At 42.3% G+C, this 16,201-nt stretch overlaps 1 long non-coding RNA gene across 1 annotated transcript; it reads right to left on the reverse strand.

The window, feature by feature from the left end:
• Positions 1 to 974: 974 nt before the first annotated feature.
• Positions 975 to 10,472, reverse strand: LOC109519634 (uncharacterized). Its single transcript, XR_002168992.1, has 4 exons — positions 7,855 to 10,472; positions 4,824 to 4,867; positions 4,642 to 4,712; positions 975 to 1,527 (listed from the first exon to the last, which is right to left on the reverse strand). It is a non-coding gene; the product is annotated as an uncharacterized LOC109519634 (long non-coding RNA).
• Positions 10,473 to 16,201: the final 5,729 nt, after the last annotated feature.

Consider the following 16,201-nt stretch of genomic DNA (forward strand, 5'->3'; position numbering starts at 1 on the left):
TAACCGACTCGCCTCGTCTTGACTTTGCTGTGTCTAATTTGGAAGCTGACGCTTTGTGATTCAGACGGACTCTGCAACCGCGGATGAGACTGCGTGTGGTTTTCGCAGGCGCTAGTCAGGAGCTACGAATGAGAGCGCGTCGGACAGGAGTGGAAAGGAAGCTGGAGAGACCACAAGGCCTCGTTGCTCTTCCCCTAATTAGGACTAATTGTCTCTGGGAAAGTCCCCGTGCGCCGCCGTGGGTGTGAATCCCCACGCAAGGGTGACTCGAAACAAATCGGTTGAGACAAATCGTATTGTTTTGCAGCACGCCGGCCGATTTGGCTCATTGCGCTTGTGTATCATGTCAAGCCCCATTCAGACGGCCCCTGCAGAAACAACAGAAAACACCACATGCTCTTAAAACTGCAGGGTCACAAGTAACCCGAATTGGGAGGAATAACCCAATCCTGGGTCGAAAAGGGACCAATTCTGGTTATTCATACCCATTGGGTTGAGGATTTGACCCAGCATGTTGGGTCAAGAATTTTAGGGGTAAAAGCAACCCATACGAATGAGTTAAAGCTACCAAGAAATGGATTACCAAGTTATCAGTATAGCTGTCGTTGAAATAATGCACATTTTTGACCCAAACTGGATTATTTTTGACTCCATTGTTTTAAGAGTGAAGAAGTAGGAAAAAGCTCCCCTTGTCAGGGGTCACCAGAGCAATTTTCTGGTGACCATTTCAGCGTGTACGCTGTCACAGTCGCACGCTTCACAAACGCAGGCACGGACGGGATCGAAAATGGGTGGATGGTCTTGATGGTGGCGTAGTCGTAAACTGAGTGAGCGTCATGGACTTTCTTTTTTTGGACTTTGTCATTTTATGTTAAGTGTTCTTTTGATGGCGGCGCGGGCGCCCGCAGCGGCTCCTCTTGTTGTCTGTTGTCTGTTTAAGAGGGAGGAAATTTCATCTGTGCTGTATGTTCAAAGAGTGACCTACACATGCCATGATATCATCAGCTCATTTACATTTTATGACTGCTAATCTTCCCCCCGATGAGTCTCAGATGTTTTCACAGCAAGACGTCACTTCGTGTCGTCCATAGTCCACAGTTCTTATAGTCGATGCTTCCTCTTGTAATCCGACACAGCTGATAAAAACTGCAGACTCGTGCGACTTCTTTTCACAAAGCCTTCACTGCATCGCGACCTTCTGAGAGTGTCGAGCACCCACCCACGCACACAATATTCCCTTTGCCGTTTTGGGGGTCCTCACCTCGCGACAAAGCCTTTCTGATCACTGTCACCTACTTCACAAACTCCCCCCGCCGCCTCCCCTTCTACGCAAACAGCCCACAATTGTTTCTCTCACACCGCCCAGCTGAAGAAGACACAATGCTGAGTGGAACAAGAGCAACTCCTCCTCAAATGTGCTGAATTGTTGATGTGTCTTCTCCCGTTGTGTTTGAGGCGAATGTCCTTATGACGCTGCGGGCGGAAGGCCACTGCGTGAAGGAATTCGAGCCATTCCGGGAATCTTTCCTTCAAGCCAAACAAAAACAGAGTCACGAAAATACATTCATTGCATCACATGTAACACATTCCTGACACCGCTTACGCTTCAGGCATGGCGTTGAAATACATATGTTATATTACAATAAAATACCACCTACTATCCTATTATGTGGCCAATCTACAACAAGAAATATGCAGTTGTCCTCGATAGGGAATTTGGTTGAGAGACAAAGTGGAGGGCCAGAGAGGACACAGGATGGAGGTGTTGAGCGACAAGAGAACAATGGGCACAACAACAGTTGTATCAACAACAGCAATAGCCCCATGATGATTCGCAGTCACTTGTGAGTGTTCAACGAGCCTAACATGCACGTGCTTGAAATGTCATCCAAGCAGGCAAGTCAGAATTGAGATTCAAACCCAGAAAACGTCTTGACCGTAAGCTGAAATACATTCTCGTCTCCTTCTTTCTTTTACTTTTGCAGGCATTTTCGCAGACTATTTTGTTTTTAATGATTCAATTTTTTTTGTTTGATTTTGTTTGCGTTTTTTTTTTTTCTGTGAGCTGAAAAATAGTGTAGTTATTTTTTATAGTGGCATAAGTGTATTCTATACCAATGGTCCCCAACCGCCGGGCCGCGGGTCATTTGGTGCCGGGCCGCACAGAAAGAATAAATACCTTCCATTCCTTCCGTTTAATTCATTTCAGAATCTGATTATATATTTTATTTTGAAAAATTACCGGATTCTCTGTTATGTCAGTCTACAATATGTCACTCTTGACCCAGGTGAATGCGCGCTTCTCGGTCACGTGACAGGAAATGAAATCCAGGAGCTCGCAAAATGAATTAAAAAAAAAAAAAAACAAACGTCTTTGAAAAGTTTTTTCGGGAACGGCGCAGCCAGGACACAGAAGAGGAGCCTACGAGTTTCAAGAAAGAGAAGGCTACATTTAATAGACAGTATCAGGAGTCCTATTTCAAATACGGCTTTATCTCAACGGGATATTCATACGCACCAAGCCAACTCTGCCTAATAAGCGGCGATTTATTTGCGGCGTATCTTATTTTGAAGGCACGTTTAAACATTACCATGGTGACCAGAGAACGTTGCGGCCAGATAGGACGTTCCTAGTGTCATGATTCGTGTTTATTATGTTTCGAAAATACCACACTTTTCATGCAGGTCATATCATATTGTTGTATCTATTCCCTGAGAATATTGTCTGCCATGAAACCGCTCCGTGGGGCAAAAAAAGTTGGGGACCTCTGTTCTATACTATTTAAGCTTCTAGTGTGCACACTGAAAAAAAATGTATATAAAAATTGATTTATTTACTTACTGTATTTTTTTTCTTTTTTGCCTTCAGGTCTCTGTTGTTTACTGGCTGCGATGCTGATGACTAAACGAGTGACAAGTCAGAAGGACAACATCATGTGTAGTTTACGATCAGAAATAGTGGTGAATAAGGAGTGCAGTGAGACCCTCAGGTTACAATCTATAGAGTTAATTATTGGACTTCACTTTTACTGCAAGTGTACTTCAAGCCCTCGCATACTGTATGCATGTTTGGTGCATGTTTGTTCTATTGCTGGGATGCCAGGAGCGTCCTGTTACATTAAATAGTGAGGAGTAGAGAGGAAAGCTCACATTTCCTCTGTTGTAACCCTCCCATCTTGGGGCAAGAAGGAAGCAAAAGTCCAAAGTATCAGAATGTCGTATCAAAGCAATAAAGTAGGTTTGAGGCAAAGTATTGATTGACAAAATAACCGGCAGATGCGATCGTTGGCAAGCAAGTGAGCAGGCCTTGAGGGGAAGGGCTTTTTTGGTGCGCTGTTATCTTTTGGCCTCAGGGGCTCTCTGTTGGGGTGGGGGTGGGGGGCTTCAATTTATTGGCCCTGTAGTGACAGATGTCACTCCCTTGTTAAAAAAAAAAAAACATCACTAATTCAGCACTAATCGGCAGATGATACTGTAAGTGAGCAGGATCACCCCTCTTCAGAAAAAAAATGCAAGTGTTTATCTTTACACACTTTGAATACGTTCGGAATGTGCCAACGGCATCTCTTCTGCATTTTTTCGGAAATTGTACCAAAACAATCTATCTAAAATATATTATTCTAGATTCCCTAACTTCGTCCAACTATCCACTTTCTGATCCGCTAATCCCTCCTAGTAGCTGACTTTGGGCGAGAGGTGCACCCTAAAATGGTCACTATCATTAAAAAAAATAATAATAATAACAATAATCATTTTATAGCAATTTTTCAGAGGTTTAAACACTATCAACAGTCTTCGTCTTTAGAGGACAAACAACAGTGCTTGAGAATGAACCAAAAGTGCATGCACTCCATTTTGCAGCCCACATGGTATCCACAGGTAGCCCCCAAGGACCACACGGGCAGCCCACGGACCTGTTGTAGAAACAGCTTATCACTGATTGGACATTGTGATTTTCTAGCCTGAAGATTTATTTCCCCCCTGCTCATGAGTCTGACGATACTTCCTCAATGCAGGCATCCTGGCTGAAAAAAAAAATGTTTGTGTTAGCATTTTTTAATGCGCTGGTGCCTGACTTCTTTACGACTGCCCCCCCCCCCCACACACACACACACGTGTGAGTTTCTACATGCATGTGCACATGTTGCACACGCATGATTCTGTGTTGAGCGTGAGCCAGGTGATGAAGCATAACCCCCAGGGACACCTCGCATCAAGGGTGGCAAATCATGGTGATTGATCAGTCCTCTGCCCCCACCCGTCCTCATTCCAATTCAATCCTCCCCTTTGCCCTCGCCTCCCACGAAGCCCCCCACGCCCCTGGTGATCAATCACGCCGTCAATCACACAGGCAGCAATGACATTCTTCAATACTTCGCCCCCCCGTCCCTATGCCAAGGTTTATGATGACAAAGACAAACTCTTCCCTTTTGGTCCCTGAAGTAATCATGGCGCACATGCTGATACAGAACAGGCTGGAGGGGGCACACTGGACACACCTAATCACCTCATGATCCTCATTAGTGAAGCATTTGTCTGTGAGTCACATGACTCATCCATGTTGTCCTGAATGCCAACACGAGTGAATATGCACGTGAACAAAAGAAAGAGCAACATTATTTGGACGTGGTAAAGCGTCACCTTCTCATCTGTAGTTGCCGTGGTTACCAGGTTCCGCGCCTTGGGAATTTTGATGAGCTGTAAACGATGTACTGTAGGAGAAATATGCACGTTCAATGCACTTGTCGAGATTGCACTTCAGGGAGCACTTACACCAAACGCTAATCTGTGCATCTGACAAATCTAACTGCAGCTCTACTTACCTTTTTGGATTTGATGATAGTCTTTGCTCGTCTGTATGTGGGTCCTGAATACATTAAGGAAATGCTAATTAAATAAACCCAGAAGGGCTCTGAGGTATGCAAAGCAAACATGGTGATAGTGGCATTTAGCAGTTATGCTGCACGCGAATGGAATAAATTGCCAACAGATGAGAAGGCAGCCCCGAGTATAAATGGATATAAAGCCAGGTTTAAAAAAAAAAAAAAGCAAAGCTTATTTCACATTCCTTTGATTAAGAGCATTTTAAAAGTGATTTTCATAATAATAATCTGGCCTTTTGGTATTTTCAGAAAGCTACACTGAAAAAAACTTTCTATTGAATGGCGTCAATTATATTTCATCAAGTGGTTTCAGGTCATAAAAATCATCTGGATCCAGATCCTTTTCTTAAATTGAGGATACGTCTACTTGTGAAATGTTTTGAGTGAAATGTGCTATCAAAATAAAGTTGCCTTGTAGCCCAGTAGTTGCTTGAAAATAGTGGATTTTCATCCGGCCTACCTACCAAGTCATGTCTGGAGAAACTCGGTGTTGGGATTGTACAGCCCAGCTTTTGTTGCCAAGACGACCAGGGACGGAACCTGAGCTACAAAATATAAACTACAAAAGACACCTGCATAATCCAGTATCATCTAATTGCGCATAAAGCATATGAACCAACATCAATTTGCACTTTTGGAACTCTGCATTTCAAGTGTTAAAATGCAAGAGTCCCACTACCTTGGTTCGTACAAGCAAGCACCCCAACATCATCAAAAACAAACTCAAGGTCTCCTCCTCCATACAAGCATTGCTCCTCTGCTGGCCGAGAGAATGACACGGACCGACGCCAGTCAAGGTCTACCACGACTCAGAAGGGATATGAACACGAGGACTCATTTTCAAGCTACACTGGTGACACAAAATGTACAAAATACTGTTCAAAAAATGGGTTGCTCTAACTTGAGATGAGGCGGCAGCGCGGAGTGATGTCTCGTGCGCAGAGCTGTAGTGCACCCTGCTGGTCAAATTATGTTACTACAGACACGCGTGACCATGGCACAAAATATTCTCTTACATTTTATAAATTCTTAATCTATGAAATATATACTAACGTGTGTGTTTTTTTTCCTCCATTCACACAAAAGGTGATCGGTGAAAGAGTGTTATTTATAGAACTGCAAATTGAATTTATGGCGCCTAAAGTGGTCTGCTCTGTACAATATGAGAAATACAATCTAATAATAAATTTAAAAACGTGCTAGTTTTGGAATTAAAGATAAAATGAAGCTTTTTTGTGTGTTTGTCTATTTTTTCTCACCGTATCGATGCAGCAGCCACTTAAAACTGACTCACTTCCAAATATGTAATGTTCAAGCAATTACAGTAGAGGGCAGCAGAATTGCAAAAACACAAAAATGCATCAATTTCACAATTGTGGTTGCTCCCCATGACCTTTTCGTTGACAAATAGTACAGTGCACATAAACTAATCTATATCTATAATAAAGATCACGACAAAGATGATAGCAATATACGTGAAACGTGCTAAAACTATTCGACTATTTAATAAATCTGACATCATTGATTGTTTGATTTTTTTTTTTAGGTTATCTGGAATGTGAATTTAAACTGATGACGCCATTTCAGATTAATTCATTGCCAGATTCGTTCTGATCACACAGATAACATCCATCCTCCCCTCCATTTTCGATCCCAGCTCACAACCTTCTGACGTAAACACTATTCAGTCTGCAATGAAGATGATGTGTGGAGAACTGTCCCCAGAAAAAAACAAACAAACAAACACAAGCACAGGGAGAAAATGCAAACTCCACACCTGATCTGAAATGCAGAAATTCTTGATTGTGAGGCAACCACCCTAACTACGAAACCACCATGCTGTCTAACTGATCACAAGGCCTACATTACTTGAGTCAATGTGTAACAAGGTAGGAAGGAACAGGAAGCAATAAACTAGCGTATCCTTCCAGACAGACAAGGAGATGATTGCTAACGGTTTTAGATAACGCTTTATGACGAAAGATAAATAACGTTCTTGGATGGAAAATAACCAGAGATGGAGAAATGCCACTTTTTCTGAATTTTTTTGTTATTTATTTGTGTGATATGACGCTGTGAAAAATTTGCTTGCACGTCAACTGGCATTGAACCTGTCAACTTCAAGTTTGTTGACTCTCTGGTCTCCGTCACACCACCGTCTTTAAACATTGCACACACACACACACACACACACACACACACACACACACACACACACACACACACACACACACACACAGACACACACCGTGCGCATGGTCATAGACTCATGTGCGTCACTGTTTCCATTCTGAGGATAAATAAATCCCGAGCACAACCGTACACAGTCAATGAGGGCAGGCCCAGCTGCTCTCGTCCCGCATTGAGTCACGTGACGAGTCGTTGAACACAATTTAGCAAGCTATCCGACACGAGACCATGACCTCATGAACATTTTTTACACGTTGCAAGACCATCGAGGAGCTCAAAGTCAGACCTATCTTCAAATGCCGGAGGTGACCTCCGGCTGAATCATTACCCAGGCGCACCGCGTGACCCTGGTGCCGAGCACAAGAGCTTCCATAAAAATAAATAAAGAAAGAAATAATAAGGAAAGGGCATCTGAGTCTGACCTGCAGTGTTATTACAGTTCAAGCACGGGTGTTTTCATGTTTTAAAAACCTACTTACCTTCTTGCATTTTGGCTTTTGGGGTTGGCACTTTTTAAAATTGTGTATTAACTGATCTGTAATGTCATTTCTGATACTGCACTGAACCATCCCTTCCTGTGTTACATTAAGTTTCATCTGTGGTTCCATGTCTAAGCCCCCCCCCCCCAAAAAAAAGAAATTTTTTTTTGGGGGGGGCAAAAAAAAAAAAAAAAAAAACACTTGGAGGTAACGCTTCAAATGCTCACCAAAGCAAACAAAGCATCGTTTGTTGCATTCTGGGATGCACCTGTTGCGTTTCATTGTGCAAGATTATTTCTCACCATTCTCCTGTTCGGATTCTTTTCCCACAGAGCGACCTGGAAGTCAATATCTCTGCAACCTCCCATCAAGACGTGATCCTCGGACACCCACAGCACTATTGACAGTAAAAACACAGTTGAGGATACCATCTCAATAGGATGTGTTTGCTCTGCTCCAGACCGGGATCACGATCGCCTTTTTTATTGTGGTCGATGCTTTGCACACCTGCAGTGAAGAGGAACATCTTGCCCTGAGAGCGACCCTGCCTTGTTTCCACCGTTCTTTTTTTTTTTTTTTTTATGTACCTGCACATTTCTCACCCTGCATACCAAAGCAGCACAAAAGGCCCCGAGGCGCCATTTTCATTTGCGGACAGCCATTCAACTGTTCAGTAAATATAACAAGGGCGATCTGACAGCAGTGAATTTCAGTGAGAGCCAGGCTGTTTGAAAATACCGACTTTGAAAGCGGTCACGGCAGCTTCCTCAACTTGGACCTTGGGTTTGTTTGTGTGCGTTGCGGTGTCGAGTTGTTTGCAGCGCGGCGGAAGGTGGTCATGACAGAGATGCGGCACACATACAGTGTCAACTTGTATCGGTGCAAATAATTCTGGGTCAACCTGTGTGTTAATGTTTAACCCTTTCATGCACCCTGTGACCAGATAACATGATAAGAAGTCCACTATAGTAACCGCCGTCCCTAAAAGGGTTCAAGGAGGCATATCGGGCATTTTTAAGCAATTCCCTGGTTGCTAAATGACATGTCAATAGCATGACTTTATCAGGCATCAAGAATTAAAGCACATTTGATCGTCTGCTTGGAGGTGGACCTTCGCTTACAGGATGTAGTTTTGTACTTGATATGATTGCAAAGCAGTTGAAACTAAATCAACAGTGCCGTCGCTGGTTGCGGTCATGTCGTGCATTCCATTCTGTTTCAACTGCTTTAAGACCCGATGAATCAAAAAAAAAATAAATAAAATTGCATCAGGTTATGATGTCGTTTCATCGTTACTACTCTGCTTGACGTCTGCACTTAAAAAAAAAAAAAAATTCAAAAAGATGAGACAAAATGAAGATATCTAACCATTTTTTTGCCAGCCTGCAAAATGTTAACAGAAGAAGGGCGCAATTCGGTAGATTTGAAAATGTTCCATTGCAAAAGCCTTACAATAACGAACCCAATGCGCTTCATGTTGCAACACATAAGTACAGTCCGACATGTGGAAGAATGTAAGCAAGCAGAGAGTGGTTTTTTTTTTCAAGGGAGTGGCCTTTGTCCCAACAAGCTTAGCCATCACTGCAAAGCAAACAGTCCTTGTGCGCAGAAGACTTTTGCATCAAGGCTGCCCAAAAATGTTCAGCGATACAATTTCCTTCCCGGGCTCAGATCCAGTACGTATTTCTGGAGGGCATATTTCATAAGTGCATTTAAATGTTTTTTTTTTTTTTTAGCTGATGTGACTGGTTTGTCAGTTGATGTTTTGTTTTCTCAACTTGGGTAAACACGTCGACATATAACGAGCGAGTCCTTCTTTCCCCTTCAAATGCCCTCCTGCAGTTTCTCCCATTGACTCTTTGTGTATGTCACACTCCAGCCCCTTGTGAGTTTCCATCCTACCTATCGCTATGTATATCACGCAGCTGGGTCGACATGACGCATGCAGCCCGTCGGGCGGCCCTCCGCCCCATCGCCTTTGCACGCGCCGTCGGACTGTGTTTGGCAACAAATACATGTGGACGTTACATTCCACTCACACATAGAACAACACACAGCCTTGGTCATGAGGACTTTAGACAAGTGATGTCACGAGCCACTGGTGCTAAATGGTGTCCCTCAGTTTCCTTGAAGCAAAATGCCAAATCCACGGCATTAGCCACAATTGTATCATTAAATTCAGCTCCTTCCTTTTGGAATGAATGCAACGAGTAAAGCGATCCATGTGAAAGGACTTTGTTGGATAAATAAAGGGTCCCGATGGGCTGCATCATACAGTAGAGTGCAGTGGACTTGTCTTAGTTTGGCCTTGTATGGAATAAGAAGTTGGTCAGGAGTCTTGCGGTGGAAAAAGGAAGACCGACAGCCAGAATCTAGTCAAGCAGGACAGAAGCAGAACTAATCTGAAGGGTTATGCAACACTGGGGAGCAGTGGGTGCTACAGTCTTGGTGAGCAACTAGAAGCGGAATAACACTGAGCCCAGGACAGGTGATTCTACCCACATGCGTTTTTTTTAAACAAACACAGTGTAGCTAAGCCTCTGGTGAGCGGCCGTCATGGCTAGCAAGATAGCTTTTTGGCAGCACATCAAACAGGTGAGCTCATTCAAAGCGGCAACACACGGACATAAATATCAGTGAAGCAGGAAAATCAAATAGGGTGGTGCCAAGACAACTTCCATGGGTATTTAAACAGCCTCTCCCAGGACTCTACTCATGAAGTCCAAGCAATAACAAGTGTCGTGGAGATTTTATAGCATTCATAAGTCACACAGATCAAACTGTCACTGTTGCATTTGAACTGTTGACATTGCACTTGCCTTAAAAGATGAAAGATTGAAGCTGAAATTCAGAAGGGAGGCCATTACAATGAAAGGTGCATGAGAATTGCAATGATAAACTCTTACGCTCCATTTTTTTTTTTCCCTCTTGGGCATATTGACTCAGCGACAGCATCTCTCTTGGGATGCAGATGTCTGTAATTTGGCAAAATATCTCGCAGACGGTGGAGAAATTTGTCTGAGCAAGTATGTGTGTTAACAAATCCAGTCGAAATATTGCGCAAGGAGCGCTGAGGCCTTATTTCCACTTTGCTTCAGAGGAGCAATGAGTTGATTATCTTGCCGCAATGTTGGAATGATATCATGTAACATGTCGGGGCATTGCAAAGGCGCGCAATAGCTCAGAGCCGAAGAGAAGGAGAGCATCCACTCATTATCAGCACTTCACATATGCATCTCTCTGTTAAATGCAGCACGAATGGTTCATTCCGAAAAACGTACGAATGTAACTTGAGGTTTTAGAATTGCCAGTTATCGGTGATTGCTATTGGTACGCGGGCTCCCTCTAAAGGTCGGCGAAAGAAGCACCGAGTTAAATACAAATACCATTTACAACATTTAAAACATGAAATACAAGTGTAAGATCATGTTGTATTATTAATTTTTGTCATTTTATGTTTTAGCATCATATTATTTCATGTGAACATTACCGAAATTACATTCTGTTGTTTAATAATTGCTTAGATATGTTTTTATGTTGATAGCTTCTGATTGGCTGAAGGAAAGGAAAGCAGGAAGTGATTCAGTTGCAGAGAAAAGTGTTTTCGATTGTACTGCGGTGCGGACGTTTGCAAATAAAACTGCGTTCAAACGGAGTCCATCTCTCCTTTTGCCGTTTCTTAAAGTTTAGCCATTGAAGCCATCATTTATCGATTTGCATATTTAGCTTAACGACTCATTGCGGACAGATATACTTTGACGATAGTGTGACCTCGCTCTGAACCTTGTGATGTGACCTCGACTTGAACTGCCTTAGCGACGGAAAATAATGTTAACACCTTTTGCAGACATAGACCACAACGGCTGTGCATGCATCTCTTAGCTGGTCTGCGGCTTCACACAAATTTCACAACATAGTAGCCAAAATTGAAAGTCGTTTTATGAACGTCGGCTAGCTTAATGCTATGACACAATGCAAAACACCATAGACAGGATAGCAAAACTAGCATTGACGTTGTGATAATTGTTACTCTTCCAACAATTTTTTTTTTTTTTTTTCGGAACACAAACTATAGCTACACATGCGGACCGGGCCTACGTCAAATTTACACGTAGTATGTCCGTATAATCTATACCGATATGTAGTTGACAAGGCACACACAGCAGAAGGAGCAGCACAATGCCCATTGCATTATCACAGTCCACACATGAATTCACGAAAGGCGTACCGCGATGAAGCGCAGGTTCCCTGCATTCATGGATCAGCGATGCCGTGATGGTTTTCAACACAATCCGCTGCAGTCGATCAAACTTTATCCAACCTGCAGCATGTTGACGCATTGAATGGCAGAACTCAGTCAAAGCTGAAGGCTTTCTTAAGTATTGCTTGCGTGTCAACCAACAAACAGACGCATCTTTCCCTGCAGATAAAGCAACATATAGTATGTTTGCGTAAAAAGGAGGTGGCCTAGGAGTGTCAACATTGCACATCGCACATTCATGTCTTCCCTATCTGCACACATACAGTAGCGGCTTGTGTGTACTGTACTTAGACGGCGTCGAGTTCATGGCATGTGTGCGCAGCTAAATTGAGAACTTTGACATGCTCTGCTTCTTGGCCAGAGCCGAGGAGGCTTTGCAAATAAATAGCCAATAAAGAAGCCACATGAGAAAAGCTGCTAATTTTTTTCGACCAAGAATGTGGAATTTTGAGGTTTCTTCCATGTCGGGTCCCTTTGAACTGCGATAGTTGAAAAGAAACATGAGTGACCTTGTTTTTCTGGGGCGTCTCTGCCACGTTGCAGGCAAATGCGCTTGCATACGCAGTTGAAGTTCAACCACTAAGTTTGCTTTTGCCTTTAAAGTGGACAAACGATTGGGAAATTGAATTTTTAATTACTTGTTTATAAATAGTTTGGGTTGTGGCTACTTTACGTGACTGAAGTGCTGCCCCCACAACTGAAAATATGGACAATCAATGCTTGCTGTCGTTTTGGGCACTTGCTTTTTTTCTTCACACTCCCGTAGTAATCACTATTGCAATACTGTACTTAGCTCCGCTGCTGGTCGTCATGGTAACAGAAATTGTGCATTGGAACAGTTCTAAGGGGGCAGATTGAGCAGTGGCTCATTTGCAAGAGACCGCACCCCCTGAGGCTGAGTTCAAATTCTTGATCCCTTGGGTTCTTTGACATCTGCGGACTGCTTCAAATTGTGAAAAATGCACAATAGGTTTCCTTTAACGTCATATTTTCATGGCATCACATTATTATATTTCACAAACGAGGCATTTCCAGTGAGGCAATGCTATTCGAGAAGCCATATCCTCTGCAAAAATGACACGTACTGTTGAAGAATTTCATCTTTTTTTTTTTCATGGAAAATAAAGTTCACAGCAGTATTCTAAAACTAAGGGGAAAAAAACTCACTGTTTCAACATGCCTGGAGATGAAACGTGATTTTGCAGGGCACTATTTTCTCCATTGTAGGATTTTTGAGGTAGCAACAAAAAAAAAAAAAAACACACACAATAAGCATAAATATTTCAAATATCAATTGAGTCGAAGAAAAAAATATTTTGGCCATGCAGTCAGCCTATTATTTATTCATTTAATTTCATTTCTTTTCTTATTGCTCATGAACCATTCATCCATTTGTGTTGATCAGGGTCACCGGTGAGCTCCGGAGTCTACTTAGCGCTCACTTTGAATATCAGAAGGGAAATCTACTACTCATCCGTTCTGATATATTAGATTCCCCCACCCACAGCGTCTGCAAAAATGCAAGATCACGGGCAGAGAAGCAACCGCGTGGTAGTTCCAACATGGCACCACCACGAGCCAACCAATCAGATTGCTCAGATGCTATCTCTTGGATGGCTACCCGCTCTCCGGTGGCATATTTTCATTGTATCTGGGGACTGCTATGATATGCTTTGATGCATTAATTATGCACAACGTGTCATCAGAAAATAATGGAACAGATGTTGGCAAAAAGTTATTTATCATTAACCTGGAAATGAAATGACATTTCAAAGTTCTTCTAACTTAAATTACGGTTCGATCCCCAAAATACAAGTTGTGCTTTTTACAGTGTAGCGACGATGAGGCAGCACATTTCATAGCATGCGTTGCAGCGCAGTTAAATCTTATAAATAGTTGTTGATATGACACACTCAAAACAAGGAAATAAAAGGTAGCAAAAAAGATAAAGGAACATTTCAGATGAAAGGACTGGAAGGACAGAGTGACTGGATGTCAGTTGTGGCCAATATCAGCTCTTGAATGACTATACATACAAGGACGTGACGGTATTTTATGGAGACGCGGAGATCAAATTTGAAATCACATTTCACTTCTCATGTAACATTCATTAGCATAGTGCCTAGCAATGTCTATTTTATGAGCCTCTAGCCAAGATGAGTGATTATTTTAGATGTTTTGGTGCCTTTATTTCAAGCAAAATAAACTGACAAATAGAAAAGTAAGAGTATGATAGATGTTTTTAAAAATTTAATTGACAATAACTTCTCAACAGTTTATTCGCCTCTTGCTTCAACTACTTGCTCACAAAAAAAAAAACAAGCATATGAATAACAAAGCTATTAGAATGTGTGCATCCTCAACGCATTTGATTTCTTAGGTGCTATCGCTTATAATAAAACATATTTTAGAGAAAATGTACGGTACAGTCTTTTTTTTTTTTTTTGGTATGACAAGCGATAAGCCCACGCGAGTACATGTGTAAACGGTCATGCCAATGTGACGTGTCCACGGAGGCGTGGCTAAAAGTGGGGTGAAGAAACGTTACAAAGGGGCGGGGAAGTCTAAAAAAACGACTACGTCCACCTTATCCACATCTTCTCACTTTGCTCTCAGATTCCACGGAAGTCTACTTCACCAAACCTAACTGAAATCTCTCGCTCTCTCTTTTTTTTTATTGAATTATTTTTCTCCTCTTTGTGTCACGATAACGCGACGAAGCAGCAATTCTGACATGGCCAAGGGAGAAGGAAGCGAACAATACTCCAACGCCACTTTATTGCCAAAACCTGGCAACTCTGATGGCATTTTTCTTCCGACAAAGGTGGGTACTTTTTTTTTTGGGCAATTAGATACCAAAAGATTTGCTTTTAGTTCAACTAAACCCATTTAGTGGGTATTCAAGAAGGAGAAAGGGCTGCCAGCTCCACACCGCCTTTGGATGAATGAACAGAGCACGCCGGCCAGTTGGAATTGTCATTTTCAAAAGGGAGTGTCTCATTCATTGATTCCTTGCGCGCCGCGCCACGGTTTGATTCTAATTTATATTAAATTTAAGTCAATGATAAATGGAGGAAAAGTTTAAAACCCGCGCTTATTAATCCCACCGGTGCAACCGAAGACCCATTTTATATGCATGCCTCGTGACAGTCTTCAAATAGGATGAAGCCGATTACATGCTTTAAAAAAAAAATCCTTGGAGGACATAATGATGGCTGTTTTGTTGTCTGCAAGGCCTGTGGTTTTAAACTAGACGTTCACGAGTCATCTCAGAGCTAAGTGGGGTGAAGAAACGTTACAAAGGGGCGGGGAAGTCTAAAAAAACGACTACGTCCACCTTATCCACATCTTCTCACTTTGCTCTCAGATTCCACGGAAGTCTACTTCACCAAACCTAACTGAAATCTCTCGCTCTCTCTTTTTTTTTTTATTGAATTATTTTTCTCCTCTTTGTGTCACGATAACGCGACGAAGCAGCAATTCTGACATGGCCAAGGGAGAAGGAAGCGAACAATACTCCAACGCCACTTTATTGCCAAAACCTGGCAACTCTGATGGCATTTTTCTTCCGACAAAGGTGGGTACTTTTTTTTTTGGGCAATTAGATACCAAAAGATTTGCTTTTAGTTCAACTAAACCCATTTAGTGGGTATTCAAGAAGGAGAAAGGGCTGCCAGCTCCACACCGCCTTTGGATGAATGAACAGAGCACGCCGGCCAGTTGGAATTGTCATTTTCAAAAGGGAGTGTCTCATTCATTGATTCCTTGCGCGCCGCGCCACGGTTTGATTCTAATTTATATTAAATTTAAGTCAATGATAAATGGAGGAAAAGTTTAAAACCCGCGCTTATTAATCCCACCGGTGCAACCGAAGACCCATTTTATATGCATGCCTCGTGACAGTCTTCAAATAGGATGAAGCCGATTACATGCTTTAAAAAAAAAATCCTTGGAGGACATAATGATGGCTGTTTTGTTGTCTGCAAGGCCTGTGGTTTTAAACTAGACGTTCACGAGTCATCTCAGAGCTAATTTAAACCTTAAAGTGTCCCTTTTTTTTCCCCTCTCCGTCTTTTAGCTTTCTTGAAGGTGGCGTGATGCGCCCCCATTCCAATGTAGACGGTAAAACGAGATGGTACGCCCTTAACAACATTATTGTATTCAATTAAGTGTCAAAAGAGCAGTTTAATGGGTTGTTTGTAAATTCTGAGTAAAGTGCTAATTAGAAGCGTGACTTTTTTTTTTGGTTTCCTATCGTCGTCTTTGCATTACTGGTGACTACCTGTGATTTTAAAAATGCATTTCGAATTATACGTGTGTTTCTTCAAAAAAAGCAAAGCATACTCCTGCGAGAAGTCAGATACTGTTGATATTCTTAACTCGTGGTT

This window comes from Hippocampus comes, unplaced genomic scaffold (assembly GCF_001891065.2).
Source record: "Hippocampus comes isolate QL1 unplaced genomic scaffold, H_comes_QL1_v1.1 scaffold244, whole genome shotgun sequence".
Classification (NCBI taxonomy): domain Eukaryota; kingdom Metazoa; phylum Chordata; class Actinopteri; order Syngnathiformes; family Syngnathidae; genus Hippocampus; species Hippocampus comes.